The following is a 16,589-nucleotide window of genomic DNA, read 5'->3' as shown; positions in this document are numbered from 1 at the left end:
CTAAAATCATAATGCATAGAAGAATGTTTCCTGAAAGGTAATTTATTATACCTATACCGTAAAAAATTATTCTTATTTTCTCAAAATACAATTATTGGTCTTTTGTGAAAATTGCAAAATTTTTGATAGTTTCATGTACAATGAATATATTGGTGGCACTAATATGAAGGATGATAAATTATAGTTATATATTTTTAAGATTATGAAGAAGGCAAAAGTATTTGTGCAGTAAGCCTATGTATTAGTCTATTTTTTTATTCAGAGCCCCAGAAGATCACTCATTCCAATGAATAATTCTTTTGATTTCTATGTGCATGTCTAACAGGTCTTCTTATAGGAGTTCTTTACAATTGTCTCACAAGTTCTTTCCATTGTTGGAAGAAATGTGTTCTTGTTTGGTTCCCAGCATGTGGGGGAAGAATTGCATGTTGCACTGATGTGGTAAGAATATATATTCCAAGAACTAAGGGGCATCTTCTCGTGGATCCCTAAAAGCAGCAGACAGGTCAGAGGTCCAGGTGGAAAATGTATCTGGTCTGGGTTGGGGTATGAATAAACAATTGCCAAAATGACCAGCTGTGGTAGAATGAAGGGTGGACATGAGTTTTGCCTGCAAAAAGGAAGACCAGATTTTAGAAATGGTTAAATCTTACCTCTTCCACACTGTATCTTTTTCTGCCTGTAAGAGAGTGTCATTTCCTCTGCTACTTCCTGCACAGCTCAACCACTCTTCTCTGAGCAGCTTTGGGGTGGGTACTCCCAGGAAGGCCAACAGAGCTTCTGTCATGGTATCTGAGCCAGTTTAGGTTCTCAGTGGGTCTATTTCCTTTTCATTCTCTCTTTCATTTTGCTCCTTTATCGCCCGTGTGTTCCTCTAACCCCTATCATGTTGGACTTTAATTATGTGTTTAATTATCTCTCTTCTACTACATTATAAGTAAATCCCTCCAGAGTACAGTCTATGTTTTATATATTTTTAGACCATCAGTATCTGGCATAGAGCCTACAACACTTAAGTACATGTTGATTTTGATATAACATTCATATCTACACACATACATAGAAATCAATTATATACACATGTAATTTTACTTTTATGAAGTATTCTTATAACTAGAAATGAGAAAACATAAGCCATTTTATACTACCAATGTAGGTTTGGGCCCCAAATGGTAGGTTAGCAGAACTATGACACCTGCTTTTCCTTAACTACACATGGTTTCTTCTAAATTCTGTGGTTTACAGTGTTACCTAAAATTACTCTACCCCTCCTTCGCCTTTTCTCTTATCTCTAAAGATTCACATTTCACTATCGTTCTTGGACCCATCTAATGCCTCCCTCCACAAGTTTCCCCAGTCCCCTCTGTGTAAGAAATTGCTCTCTCAACTCCATTCTATTGGCACATGAGGCCTTGCTTCTCCTTTGTAGTTTACTTATTTTAGTACCTATCTTACTGGCCTTCATATGGATAAACTCCTTGAAGGCAGGGAACCATACCTTAGAGATCTTTCTGTCCTCCATAGTGCCACAAACATGCATAATACTTAATAAATATTGTTGATTGAGTTAACAAACACATGAATGTTTTTTAAAACAATGTATTCCAGCACCATAATGCCTGTCATTAGTACACATTCTAATGACTTATTTGCCTTTGGTAATGATGAGAGCCATTCATTTCTTGTTGAAAAGTGTAGTAATAGTGAGTGTCCCACTTGGATCAAGAACACACCAAAAGAACATGAAGGAGGAGCACCAAGGAGAAGCTTGGTGGTAATAACAGTTGAACAAATCTACACAGTTGCATTAACTATGCATGATAAGGGTTCAAAATGCCATTCAGGCAGTGATGGCTGGTTTTCTCAGTGGTTAGAGCATCAGCCGGTGGACCAGAGTTGCTGGTTTGACTTCAGTCAACCACATGTACCTCAGTTGAGGTTCGGTCCCAACCCTGGTCAGAGTCGTTTGGGAGGCAACCAGTTGATGTCTCTCTTTCTCTCTCTCTATCTCCCACTATATCTGAAGATAAATGGAAAAAAATATCCTCATTTGAGGATTTAAAAAAAAATGCCATTCAGGCAAAATTAATTGAATAACTAAGAAGAAAAGCTGTACATTACTTTAAAAGTGATGTTTATCATTATGTGTGATGTAAGGTTTTACTCCATTTATTTGGCTGGAGCAGGAGAATGGGTCTTTCTTATGCACGTATAATATATATAAATCATCCTGGGCTTCCTTGTTGACCAGACTTGTGTCAGTCTGAAGTGTGTGTGCTAGGTGAAAATTAAACATCACCATGTTGAAACATTTACTGCATTGCTTTGTTTGTTGTGCTTAATTACATATAAGATAGAGTAGACAGATTAATGGCTCCCCATACATGTCCATGTGTTAATTCCCAGAACCTGTGAATATATTACCTTAAATGGAAAAAGAATTTTACGTTAAGGACCTTGAGTTTCAGAGATTATCCTGGACTATCCAGACAGACCCAGATACATGGACCTGTAAAAGTAGAGAACCTTTCCTGGCTGTGGTCAGAGAGAGATGTGATGGTGGAAGAAAGGTCAGAGAGATGTGATGAGAAGAGGACACAACTCACCATTGCTGGCTTTGAAGATGGAAGAAGGGACTTTGAGCCAAGGAATGTAGGCTGCTTCTAGAAGATGAAAAGGCAAAGAAACATTCACTCCTAGAGCCTCTGGGAAAGAATGCAACCCTGCTGACATCTTGATTTTAGCTTAGTGAGATTTATGACCTCCAGAACTTAAGATAATGAGTTAGTGTTTTAAATCACTAAGTTTTTGGTAATTTATTATAGCAGCAACAAGAAACTAATACATATGATCTTGCATATAGAAATATATTGTTTAAATAAAAAGAAGTAATATTTTCTAATTCTATATTTTCTCAGACAGTGTTTTCACTCTATGAGAAATATGTATACTCTCATTAGCTCCAAGTCTACAAATTAAAAATTTTAGTTCAGCCTCTTTATTTCAGTAAATATTCCCTAAGTTTTGGTCTTAGATCATGCACTAGATCTGGCTCTGTTGCATAGTCAGTGTCACACAGTTAATGACAGAGAACTAAATATAGAACCACGTCTCCCGAGTCCTCATTCATGGGTCTTGTCATTTCACTATACAATTTTTAGTGTTGTTGTTTTTTTAAAGGGGAATACAAAAAGGAGGTATTGTGCGAGAATACAGTGCATTGGAGGAATAGAGAGATATATTTGAACATAATAGTTAGCTAACAGTATTTTTCTAAATTGATAGTTTAGAACAGTCCATTAGAGTGGACCCATATCATGTGACCAATGCCATGTGTCCCTTTTTTTTTGGTTTCTTATTTTTCATAAATTTTTTGAGTAAATAAAATTCTGTCTGTCTTAAAAGGAGATGTTGTTGAGAGGGAACCACAAAAGATAATTAATGATGAGGATATTTAAGGTAGAAAATTCATAGCTTCTGACTTTTTGGATCATGGACCCCTTATCAGTAAAAGATTTTTTAGGTTAATCCTTGTTATATACAAAAGTATATAGAAGCCCATGCCTTGAAAAGCTCTCCAAGGAAAAATTGTATTCATGCATCAGGGAGATGGTCCAGAAGACCAGGGCAGGCTCAGTGATGGTGGCTGTAAGGGACAGTACAGAAATGCAAAGACCCTAGGCAAAGTCCCATCCAGGAACTTTTCTATAATGAAGGAGACAGAGGGATGTGACCTTTTGGTGAACGGCTTGCTACCTAGACCCAAGAAGTGTAATAGCACCTCTGTGAAGAGGTGTCATTGGGAGATCTGGACTCTTTGGGTGGGTCACTATGGAGCTTTCTCTGGGCTCTGAATGAACAGGTGGCAAGCAATTCCAGAACTTCAGCAGAGGCAACTAAGGATGGTTTTAAAGGGTAGTGGGGCATTTTTTTCCTACTGGCTGACTCTAGGGACCCAGAGCTGTGAAGCAATTGGTGATTCCCTGAAGATACCACACAGAATTTCTAGATCCAGGCATGATGTGTGTGTGCACTTAGGGAAGCGCCACCGTGTGAGCACTGACTTCTTCCTGGGCTTGGCCACATCACCCCTGGTTTTTGACAGGCAAGGACAGACTCTGAAGCCCGCTCCTTTTCCCCAACCCTCTTCTTTGTCTTTGAAAAAGACTCCTTTCTCCTCCTTTCTCCTCCTTTGCCTCTTTGAAAGGGTGAGCTGCTTGCCAATCCCCACTTTCCCATTGTTTACACCCTCCCCACCCAGCCTGGGGTTTGAAAGGGCACAGCCATTCGTCTGTCTGTGGACACATGACTAATGAAGAACAGGATGCATTGTTTGTGTTGCCTGTTAATGTGGTAGCTCCACTCTGTTATTTTTATATTTAAACAGACTTTAAAACAGTTCTTAACATATAGCCACATCTCCCAAATTGTCTTTTTTTTTTTTGAGATAGTGAGTTGCCCAACATCTTGTGCTTCCCAGAGGCTCTACTTTGCATTGTATAATGTATACACCCACAACTCCCACACAGTTCTGATATTTATTTCTACTACTGAGAAATTAGGGTAACCCACATTTTAGTCACCTCAGGATGACTCTCATGGACATTCTTGTGCTTTAGGAAGGATGACCCTGGCATGAAGACCAGTTACAGCACCCTGCATTTTGAACCATCTTGGCAATTATCATCCATCTTTGGATGAAATGTAGCAGCAAAGAAATATGTGTTGCAGAATAAGAGAAAAGGACCCAAGATTTATTTTCTTTTTTTTTTAAATGTGTTTCTTAATTTGTTCTCTGGCATAATTTATGCATTTATGGATAGTACTTCAGACTTTCATGAAATTTCTGCCTCATGTGGAAAAAACAGAAGCTATTTTAAATTATAAAAACAATCTTTACTCTGGTTCAAGAAACTGAGGAAAACAGGCTTTTTTTTTTTTTTTTTTTTTTTTTTTTTTTTAGCTTCAGCCCCATTACCCTCCCTAATGTTAAATATGGCTATTTCTCCCAATTTAGAGGGTTTTCTTTGTAGAATATGAATGCACTATTTACTGGGTAAAAAAAAAGACAAGCCCTTTCAAGTACAAATGGAGCTTTGGAGATCTCTCAGTTTGAAAGACTAATCTCTGTATAAACACAAATGTTTCTCCATATTGCTGGGAACACTCCATCTAGCTGTTTTACCATATTTTCTATTATAGTTTTTATAATATGAAACTATGGCTAATAGCTTAGCAGAGAAGTATTTGGGCACAGTAATAATAGGGACATGTTTACATTGCCTTAAACTGTGTTGATGAGCAAAGAATAATAATTTTCCATAGAAATTGCTCTAATCTGATAATAAAATTAAACATTGTATATTTTCATTCCCTAACATTTATCTGAGCTCAAGTCATCCAGTAATCTTATTTCAGTGTTTTGGTTTTCCTTATTAAATGTCTGATTATACCTGTTGCCTTTAGACTCAAAATCTTATAAGTCTTTTTTTCTCTTTATGTAAATGAATGACATAATATTAAGACTATCTTCTATAGGGCATACTTTGGAGGTCACTGTGTATCCAGCACCTCCCACCAGGAAGCATACCTGGGTATAGAAGGATGGAGCCATGTGTTCAGAAATATCCTTTGAGGCCAACAGAGCTTTACTGTTTTGAGCTTCACATCCCTGAAGGTGGGACTTATGAAACCCTCCTCCCCTTCAGGCCCCACCAGACCTCCCCAAGGTTTTAGGACAGAACTGGGTTAGTGAATTCATGCTTGATAGACTGAAGAGGAAAATGAGGCTCTGTATTCCACATTCATGCACATCTGCCCCCCTCTTGGTGACGTGCTAATTGGTTGGCCTGGGCACAGGACTAGGAAGTGCAGGTTTCCTGTTGCTCACACAGTGTGTCTTGTCTTCTGTGATGAGAGGAAGGCAATTGGTAGAGTGGGGCTGGAAGAAATGTTGCTCAGCCCAGGATGGCAGCCTCTGGATATAAAGTCAAACGATTGTCTTTTCTAGGAAGCTTTATATTACAAATCTACATAGCTATTAATAAGTATATTGTTATTTTATAATTTAAATTAGGTAACGTTTAACCTGCATAAATCTCATTTAAAAATTTGGCTACATATTCTGTTTATTCCCATGATTTAGTTAAGTGTCATTCAGTTGTTGCCTTTATGTTAAAGTCAGTTTATCAAATAACATGCCCACCTTTCATTCTCATGCTGTATTTTTCATTTATTCTGAAGGTTAGATGAATATGTTCAAATTCTGTTAGCATGCTGAAGTCAGAAACAGAAAGGTGATTTAACCTTTTAAAGAATCATACACTATTAGGAAGTTAGCTGATAGAAATTATGGACAAATACACAGTCCTGAATTTTTAGTTATTAAAAATGAATAAAAAGGGATGAAGATTGGAAAGGATAGGTATGTTGAAACATTTAATTTTGGAGTACTATATATTCATTCATCACTTGATAGATTCTACAACCTTGTTTGGGTTCAAGAGGGCAACATTTCTTGCCATTCATGCCCTCATTGGCTCACAACACCTAAAAACCACATTGCATTTGGCGTCAGGATCGGTATCTGTTAGTGGAGGACATGGAGCCAAGTGGAAATGGGACTTCCTAATAGGGCTTGTGGCTTGGCAGAGGATTGTTGTGGGAAGAACACTAAGTTCATTTAGGCAGTTTCTTCCTCTTCACTAACAGTGTTTTTCTTTATTTCCAAAGCAATGCTAAATTATGGGCATGTGTATAAATTTTAATTCTGCAAGTTAGGCTGTTCTTTCTAAAATCTCAACCTCTTCATACTCTCTTCCCCCTTTATTGATTTTTTTTTATCACTTGTCACTAATTAATATACTGTGTATCTTATTTATTTTGCTTTCTGTCTGTCTCCTAAGAATGTTACTCTAGGATGGTATATATGTCTGTTTAGTTTACTGATGTGAAGTACCCTCAGTACTTAGAACAATGCCTGGGAGTACAATTAATATATGTTGAATGAAATAATGAACTAGTATTTAAAATGATGCTCAGAATATAGTTTTTAAATAGTAATACATATTTTGCAATTAATTGTCTTTTAACAAAATAATAGTTCAACATAATAAGAAAGTCAACCGATTTAATACAGCACATTAACAGAATGAAGGGGAAAAAACACATGCTCATCTCAATAGACACACACAGACACAAAACATTTGACAGAATTTAACATCCTTTCATAAAACAAACAAAAACAGAAATAGAAGAGGACTTCCTCAACTAAGTAAAGGGCACTTATGAAAAACCCACAGCTAACACCATACTCACTGGTGAAAGACTGAAAACATTCCCCCATGATCAGGAAGAAGACTGCAAAGATGCCTCCATTTACTATAGCTATTCAAGATTGTACTAGAACTCCTAGCCAGAGCAATTAGAAAAGAAATAATACGCATTTAAATTGCAAAGAAAGAATAAAACTATCTCCATTTGCAGATTACATGATCCTATATATAGAAAATCCCAAATAATCCACAAAAAAACTGCTAGAGCTAATAAACAAATTCAGCAAAGTTTCAGGGAAGAAGACTAACACAGAAATAAATTGTGCTTCTATACACGTGTAGTGAACAATCTAAAAAGAAAATTAGGAAAGTATTTTCATTTAAAATATTATCTAAAAGAGTGAAATAAATTTAACCAAGGAGGAAAGTCATACACACTGGAAACTACAAAACATTGCTGAAAGAAATTTAAAGAAGACTTTAATTCAGTAGTAAGACATCACATATTCATGGGAAGACTTAATATTGCTAAAATGTCAATACTACCCAAAATGATATACAAATTCAGTGTAATCCCTATCAGAATTCCAACAGTTCTTTAAAAAAAAAAAAAAGTGAAGCTGCTTCTAAAATTTATATGGAACTGTAAAGGTTCTAAAATATCCAAAATAATTTTGAAAAGAACAAAGTTGGAAGACTCACACTTCCCAATTTCAAAACATATAAAGCTACAGTAAGCAAAACACTGATACTGGCATAAGGACAAACAGAGAACATTAAGAGTTAGACCAGAAATCTACCCATACATCTATGGCCAACTGATTTTTGACAAGGGTGCCAAGTCCTTCAATGGGGGGAGAATATTCTTTCTAACAAATGGTGCTGGGACAACTGAATTTCCAAAGAATGAAGTTGCAACTCTACCTCATACCAGATACAAAAATTAACTCAAAATGGATCAATTACCTAAATGTACAAGCTAAAACTATAAAACTCTTAGAAGAAAATGACCTTGGATTTGGAAGTGAACTCTTAGGTATGATACCAAAAGCATGAACAACAAAAGAAAATAAAATAGGTAAGTTTGTCTTCATCAAAATTAAAACTTTTGTGTATCTAAAGATACTATCAAAAATATGAAAAGATGTACTACAGAAGGGAGAAAATATTTATGAATCATTCATCTCATAAGGGTTCAATATCCAGGCAATATAAAGGCTTCCGAAAACTTAACAAAAAGACATTTGGCAAAAGAAATGATACACAAAATGAAAAGACAACCTATGGAATAGGAAAAAAAGTATTTGCAAGTGATTTATCCAATAAGGGATTAACATCCAAAACATATAAAGAATGCATACAACTCAATAGCAAAAAATCTCAAATAATTCAATTTAAAAATGAATAGACCTGAATAGACATTTTTCCAAGGAAGATATAGTAATGGCCAGCAGGTACATGAAAAGGTGTATCACTAATCATCAGGGAAATGTGAATCAAACCATAATGAGATAATACCTTATTCTTCTTAGAATGGCTATTGTAAAAAAGATAAGAGGTAACAAATGCTGGCAAGGATGTGGACAAGAGGGAATCCTTGATCACTGTTGGTGGGATTGTAAACTGTTGCAGCCACTCTAGAAAAGAGTATGGGAATTCCTCAAAAAGTTAAACAGAACTACCATGTGACCTAATAGTTCTACTTCTGGGAACATATCTGCAGGGAATAAAAACATTATGTTGAAGAGATATCTGCATCCCCATGTTTCTCTCTCTCTCTCTCTCACACACACACACACACACACACACATACACACACACACACACACAGTGGAATATTATTCAGGCACAAAAAGAAGGAAATCTTATCCTGCCATTTGCAACAACGTGGATGGACCTTGATGGCATTATGCTAAGTGAAACAAGTCAGACAGAGAAAGACAAATACTGTGTGATCCCACTTATATGTGGAATCTTAAAAAAATAAAAAAAAACTCATAAAAATAGATTAGATATGTAGTTACTAGAGTTGATTCAGCAGGTGGTGGGAGGGGGTGAATTAGATGAAGGTGGTCAAAAGGTACAAACTTGCAGTATAAGATAAATAAGTACTAGGGATGTAATGTACAACATGATGGCTATACTTAACACTGCTGTATGGTATGTATGAAAGTTGTTAAGAGAGTAGATCCCAAGAGTTCTTACCATAAAGAAGAAAAAAAAACATTTTTTATTTTTCTTTTGTATCTCTCTGGGATGGATGTTAATTAAACTTATTGTGGTAATCATTTTGCAATATATGTAAGTCAAATAATTATGCTGTACACCATAAATTTATGCAATGCTGTATGTCAATTATATATCAATAAAACTGAAAAAAATTTAAATAAATAAAATATCAAGAAAGAAATGGGCAGAAGACTTAAATAGACATTATTCCAAAGAGGAAATGCAAGTGGCCAAAAGCACATGAAAAGGTGCTCAACATAACTAGTTATTAGGGGAATACAAATCAAAACTATGGTGAAATACCACTTAGTAGGGGGGCAATAACAAAACATCAGAAAATAACAAGCACTGGGAAGGATGTGGAAAAATTGGAACCTTGTGCATTCCTGATAAGAATATAAAATGGTGTAGGTGCTATGGAAAACAGTTTGACAGTTCCTCAAAAGCTAAATGTAGAACTACCATATGACCTAGCAATTTCACTCTTAGGTATATATCCCAAAGAGTTGAAAACAGAAACTTGAACATATATTTGTATGCCAGTGTTCACTGTATCATTATTCACAATAGCCAAAAGGTGGAAGCACTCCAGATGTCTGAGTGGATAACTGATAAATTGATAAGTAAATGTGGTATATCCATGCAAAGGAATACTGTTCAGCCATAGAAAATAATGAAGTTCTCATACAGGCTACAGTATGGACAAACCTTGAAAAACATTATGCTAAGTGAAATAAGCAAGGCACAAAAAAGATAATTATTATAGAATTCCACTTATACGAGATATCTAGAATAGGCAAATTTATAGAGACAGAAAGTAGATTAGAGGTTACCAGGAGCTTGAGGGAGGGGAGAATAGGGGTTTATTGCTTGCTGGTTACAGATTTTCTGTTTGGAGTGAAAGAAATTAATTGGAAATATGTAGGGGTGATAGCTGCATAATAGTGTGAATGTAATCAATGCTATTGAATTATATGGTTAAAATCACAAAATTTATTATATATATCATACCACAAAAAAAATTTAGAAAATAATGGGATTATTTAGAATTGAATTAATAATGTTGTTTAATTTCTCCTTCTCCAGACTAATGTCTCACAGATATGGGTAAGAGAAGAGATTAGGTAATAAACTCTCTCTGTTATGACTATATATGGTAAGAAAATAATATTCAGTAACCCTTGATATCCAGAGGGAATTCATCTGAAGACTTTTGCAAATCTCCAAAGACGAGGCTGCAGAAATGTTTGTAGAAATGTCTCCTGGCTTTCTCCAAAATCATGAATAGCAAAATAAGTGTTTCCTTATCCTTAAGTTTAATGGTCATGTTTCACCAAGAAATAGTTTTCAGCATTTTGAAAGTGTTTTTAAGGATGATTAGAAAATAAAAATTTTAGGGTGAGATGTAGGTTCCAGTTCTTTAGTCGAATTCCTCATCAGCCCAATGGTTGTACATCATCCTCACAATGCATGATTCAAATATGTGTCGGGGCATAATAGCAAATATCCTGGTTTACTGGACCATAAGCTTCATGGGACATATATGAAGTCACATTGCACCCTGCCTTGCTATATAGTATGAGCTCTAGAAAATTTGCTGAATGAAAGATGAGTAGGTAACTCTCAGGTAGTTGAAACCACAATCTTAAATCTGTCAATGTTTATGGTTATTCTGTGCAGTATTGCTTTTAAAGAATACACTTTGAAATTAGGAATATGTTCTGAGAAATGGAATGTTTGATCTACAGCAGTGGTTCTCAACCTGTGGGTTGCAACCCCTTTGGGGGTCAAACAACCCTTTCACAGGGTCGCCTAAGACATTGGAAAACACATATTTGTGATGGTCTTAGGGACAGAGACAACACTCCTCTATCCATCTCCAGGCAGGTCCACCCACATGCAGATACACCCACATACAACACGAGGAACTGTATTAAAGGGTCACAGCTTTAGGAAGGTTGAGAACCACTGATCTACAGTAATGGCACTTCCTCTTTCTCATGCTGAAGTGGGGACTACGGCTTTTCTATTTCTCATCCCACATGCAGGGTGAAGGAAGACTGGGTGCAAGGAGGATGTTTCCTCCTTCCCCAGATTGATGCCTCACTCCTTGGCTGCACAAGTACTGTCCTCACTCGCCAGTGCTCTACCCTGCTCTCAACTCCCATTTCTCCCCAATATGTTGGGCAACCAGAGTACCCACTGAGACCACTCTGATGATGGCATGTATAGGGACATCATGATTGTCCCCTTCCTCTTGCTGCTGTCTCTACAACCATACTCACCTCTCCGTGTACAGGCTGACCTGGTTAAAGAAACTTGTTCACGCACTTGGAGATTTTTTTCTTATAGAGTCCTCTAGATATCATTAATGATATCATAATTAGTTTGTAACACTTTCAGTGTGTCCTAGTGACTGGTGGTAATTTCCCTATTTGCTGTTCTTTATGGCCTTTCTCATTAGCTTGTTCTGATGGGCCCCATACCTGCTCCTTGAAGGACCAGACTGAGGCTTACCCTTTGTAGCTTCAGAGTAGCCCAGCAAAATAGGCATCTTTCAGAATCACTTATAATCTTGATCTGGTTAATGTAATGTGCATATAATAATAGTGAACAATGATCAGGTTATCTGCTGTAGTAGCCTGTTCCTATGTATCTGCCATGCAGGGACAGCTAATGCTGTGGAGGTGTGAAGCACTTATCAGGTCTCACTCACAGTAAGCAACATCATCACCATGAGAAAGGAACAAAGCATTGTTTTTCTGTTTTAATTGGAAGATGGAGGGGAGAAGGCTGAGTCCATAGTTCTTCCACTTTTCATGCATCAGATCACTCCACCCCTGAGATTCAGAAGACCTGGGGTGTTCTGAGAGTTTGTGTTTCTTATAGGTTTGCAGATAATGCTGATGCTGCTGCAACATCAAAGGGACTATACTTTGAGAACCAGTAGCCTAGGGCACTAGAGAGCATGCTGGAGTGTAGACCTTGGAGGCAGCAAAAGAAGGAGGTGCCAGGAGAAGAGAAAATTGCTCAAGACAGAATTGTATACCTCATAGCTTTGCCTGGACAGCTCCAGATTCAGATAAACTGAGTTTTTCCTGTTTTTTGCCACTCACTAACTAATAAGGCAACATTGTTTTTCAATGTTGTTTGTTTTGTTTTTTAAGGCTTTTTGGGAGTCTGTGTTTTAAAAGAAATTTACTCAATAACTAGTATCTTATTATTCCAAGAGTAGACACAAATCTAAGTCATGAGGAGAAGCAAACTCAGAGCACAAAAGTACTGATTTTGATTCAGAGAAACTAGATTCTTGGTTTTAGGTAGAAGTAATTAGTTTGGATGAATTTGTCTTAGCCACAGAAATAAAAGCCACCTACCTACCAGAAGCCTTCTAGGACTCAGGGGAAAAGACGTGACAGTTGGATAAGGCCTCAAACTGTTCTATCCAGCCAATATCACCACCATGCCAGTCCACAGGCTGCACTTTTTCTTGCACCTTGCCATTTTCTGAAGAACTGCCTTTTTTTTTATATTAATTAATTTTTGTTACAGATGTTTCTTTTTTTCCCCCCAATGATTCTCCCCTCCCCTTCCCTCCTTGCTCTGTCCCCAGCTTTGTTGTCCATGTCCACTGTTCATACATGCATGCATATAAGATCTGTGGTTTATCTCTCCCCCACCACCCCCTCTTCTGGGGATTGTCAGTCTGTACCCCACTTCCACGTCTCAGACTACCCCATTCCTCAGAATTATATTCCACAAATAATTGAGATCATATGGTACTTGTCTTTCTCTGTTTGGCTTGTTTCACTTAGGATGATACTTTCCAGGTCCCTCCATGTAGTCTCAAAGGATAAGAGATCTTCCTTTCTTACAGCTGCGTAGTACTCCATTGTGTATATGTACCACAACTTATTTAATTCATTCGCCTACTGATGGACACTTGGGCTGTTTCCAGATCTTAGCTATTATAATACTGCTGCTACAAACATGGGGGTACATATATTCTTCCTGATTGGTGTTTCAGGCTTCTTAGGGTATATTCCTAGAAGTGGGATCACTGGGTCAAATGGAAGTTCAATTTTTAATTTTTTGAGGTAACACCATATTGTTTTCCATAGTGGCTGCACCAGTCTGCATCCCACCAGCAGTGTACTAGAGTCCCCTTTTCTCCACATCCTCGCCAACACTTGTTGTTTGATGATTTGTTGATGGCGGCCATTCTGACAGGTGTGAGGTGATACCTCATTGTTGTTTTAGTTTGCATCTCTCTGATGATTAGTGATGATGAGCATTTCTTCATATGTCTCTTAGCCATTTGTATGTCCTGTTTGGACAGGTGTCTATTTCGTTTCTCTTCCCATTTTTTAATTGGGTTCTTTGTCTTCCTTTTGTGGAGTTGTATGAGCACTCTATATATATTGGAAATTAATCTCTTATCTGATATATCATTGGCAATTATGCTCTCCCATACAGTGGGTAGCCTTTCCGTTTTGATGATTGTGTCTTTCACTGTGCAGAAGCTTTTGAGTTTGATGTAGTCCCATCTGTTCATTTTCTCCTTTGTTTCTATTGCCTTAGGTGATATATCAGTGAAAATTCTGCTGCGTATGATGTCTTAAATTTTGTTGCCTACAGTTTCTTCTAGGATTTTTATGGATTCATGAGTCACATTTAAGTCTTTTATCTATTTTGAGTTTATTCTTGTGTAGAGTGTAAGTTGATGGTGTAGTTTCATTTTTCTGCATGTAGCTGTCCAATTTTCCCAGCACCATTTATAAAAGAGGCTGTCCTTACTCCACTGTATGCTCTTGCCACCTTTGTCAAATATTAATTGAGCATATTGCCTTGGGTTCATTTCTGGGTTCTCTGTTCTGTTCCACTGGTCTATACGCCTGTTCTTGTGCCAGTACCAGGCTGTCTTGATTACAGTGGCTTTGTAGTATAACCTGAAATCTGGTAATGTGATTCCTCCAACTTTGTTCTTCTTTTTCAAGATTGCTGTGGCTATTCGAGGTCTTTTTTGGTTCCATATGAACTTTTAAGTACTTCTAATTCTGTGAAGTATGCCGTTGGTATTTTGATGGGGATTTCTTTGGGCATTTTGGACATTTTAATGATGTTAATTCTTCCAATCCATGAACAGGGTTATGTGCTTGCACTTTTTTTATATCTTCCTCTGTTTCTTTTTTTAATGACCTGTAGTTTTCTGGGAATAGGTATTTATTTCTTTGGTTAAGTTTATTCCTAGGTATCTTAATTTTTTTGCTGCAATGGTAAATTGGATTGTTTTCTTAGTTTCTCTTTCTGTGAGTTCATCATTGATGTATAAGAATGCCATCAATTTCTTGATGTTAATTTTGTATCCTGCTACTTTTCCAAATTCATTTATTAAATGTAGTAAATTTTTGATGGAGTCTTTGGGGTTTTCTACATATAGTATGTCATCTACAAATAATGACAATTTCACTTCCTCCTTTCCAATTTGGATCACTTTTATTTTTTCTTCCTGTCTGATTGCTGTGCCAAGATTTCCAGTACTCTGTTAAATAAGAGTGGTGAAAGTGGGCATCCTTGCCTTGTTCCTGTTCTTAAGGGAAATGCTTTTAGTTTTTGCCCATTGAGTATGATGTTGGCTGTAGGTCTTTCATATATGGCCTTTATTATGTCTAGATATGATCCCTCTATTCCCACATTGCTGAGCATTTTTATCAGAAATAGATGCTGGATTTTGTCAAAGGCTTTTTTGGCATCTATTGATATGATCATGTGGTTTTTATTCTTCATTTTATTTATGTAGTGTATCATGTTTATTGATTTGTGAATATTGTACCAGCCTTGCATCCCTGGGATGAATCCCACTTGGTCATGGTGGATAATTTTTTTGGTGTATTGCTGGATTCGATTTGCTAGTATTTTGTTCAGGATTTTGGCATCTATGTTCATCAGGGATATTGGTCTGTAGTTTTCTTTCTTTGTAGCGTCTTTTTCTGGTTTTGGAATTAGAATTATGCTGGCTTCATAAAACGAGTTTGGAAGTCTTCCTTCTTCCTGAATTTTTTGAAGTAGTTTGTGGAGAATGGGTGTTAGTTATTTGAATGTTCGGTAAAACATCCCCGTGAAGTCATCCAGGCCTGGGCTTTTGTTTGCTGGGAGAGTCTTGATTACATCTTCAGTTTCATCTGTTGTTATTGGTCTGTTCAAGTTTTCTATCTCTTCCCGGTCCAGTTTTGGGAGACTATGTGTTTCTAGAAATTTATCCATTTCGCTTAGATTGCCGAATTTGTTCCCATATAATTGTTCATAGTAGTTGTTAACGATCTTTTGTATTTCTGTGGTGTCAGTTGTTACCTCTCCTCTTTCATTCCTGATTTTGTGTATTTGCGTTCTCTCTCTTTGTTTCTTGGTGAGTCTAGCTAAGGGACCATCAATCTTGTTTATCTTTTCGAAAAACCAGCTCTTTGTTTCATTGATCCTTTGAATTGTTTTTTGGTCTCTATGTTGTTTATTTCTGCTCTGATCTTTACTATTTCCTTCCTTCTACTTGCTCTGGGGTTTTCTTTTTGTTTTCCCTCTAGTTTTTTAAGTTGTGAGGTTAGATAGTCTGTTAGAGATTTTTCGTGTTTCTTGAGGTAGGCCTGTAGTGCTATGAACTTCTCTCTCAGAACTGCTTTTCCTGCATCCCATAGATTTTGTGTTGTGTCTTCATTTTCATTGATTTCCAGGAAGTTTTTGATTTCTTCCTTGTTTGACCTATTCATTGTTTAATAACATGCTATTTAGCTTCCATGTGTCTTTGTATGTTCTTGTTGCAATTGATTTCTAGTTTCATGCCATTGTGATCTGAGAAGATGTTTGATATGATTTCAATCTTCTTGAACTTGTAGAGACTTAGTTTGTGCCCCAACATGTGGTCTATCTTTGAGAATGTCCCATGTGCACTTGAGAAGAATGTAAATTCTGTAGTTTTAGGGTATAATTCTCTGTAGATATCTATTAAATCCATTTGGTCTAGTGCTTCATTTAGAGTTTCTGTTTTCTTGCTAATTTTTTCTAGAGGATCTATCCAGTGATGTCAGCGGGGTG

Source organism: Molossus molossus, unplaced genomic scaffold, assembly GCF_014108415.1.
Source record: "Molossus molossus isolate mMolMol1 unplaced genomic scaffold, mMolMol1.p scaffold_m16_p_6, whole genome shotgun sequence".
NCBI classification, from domain to species: Eukaryota; Metazoa; Chordata; class Mammalia; order Chiroptera; family Molossidae; genus Molossus; species Molossus molossus.
The sequence above is the reverse complement of the archived record's forward strand: the minus strand, read 5'-3'. Positions refer to the sequence as shown.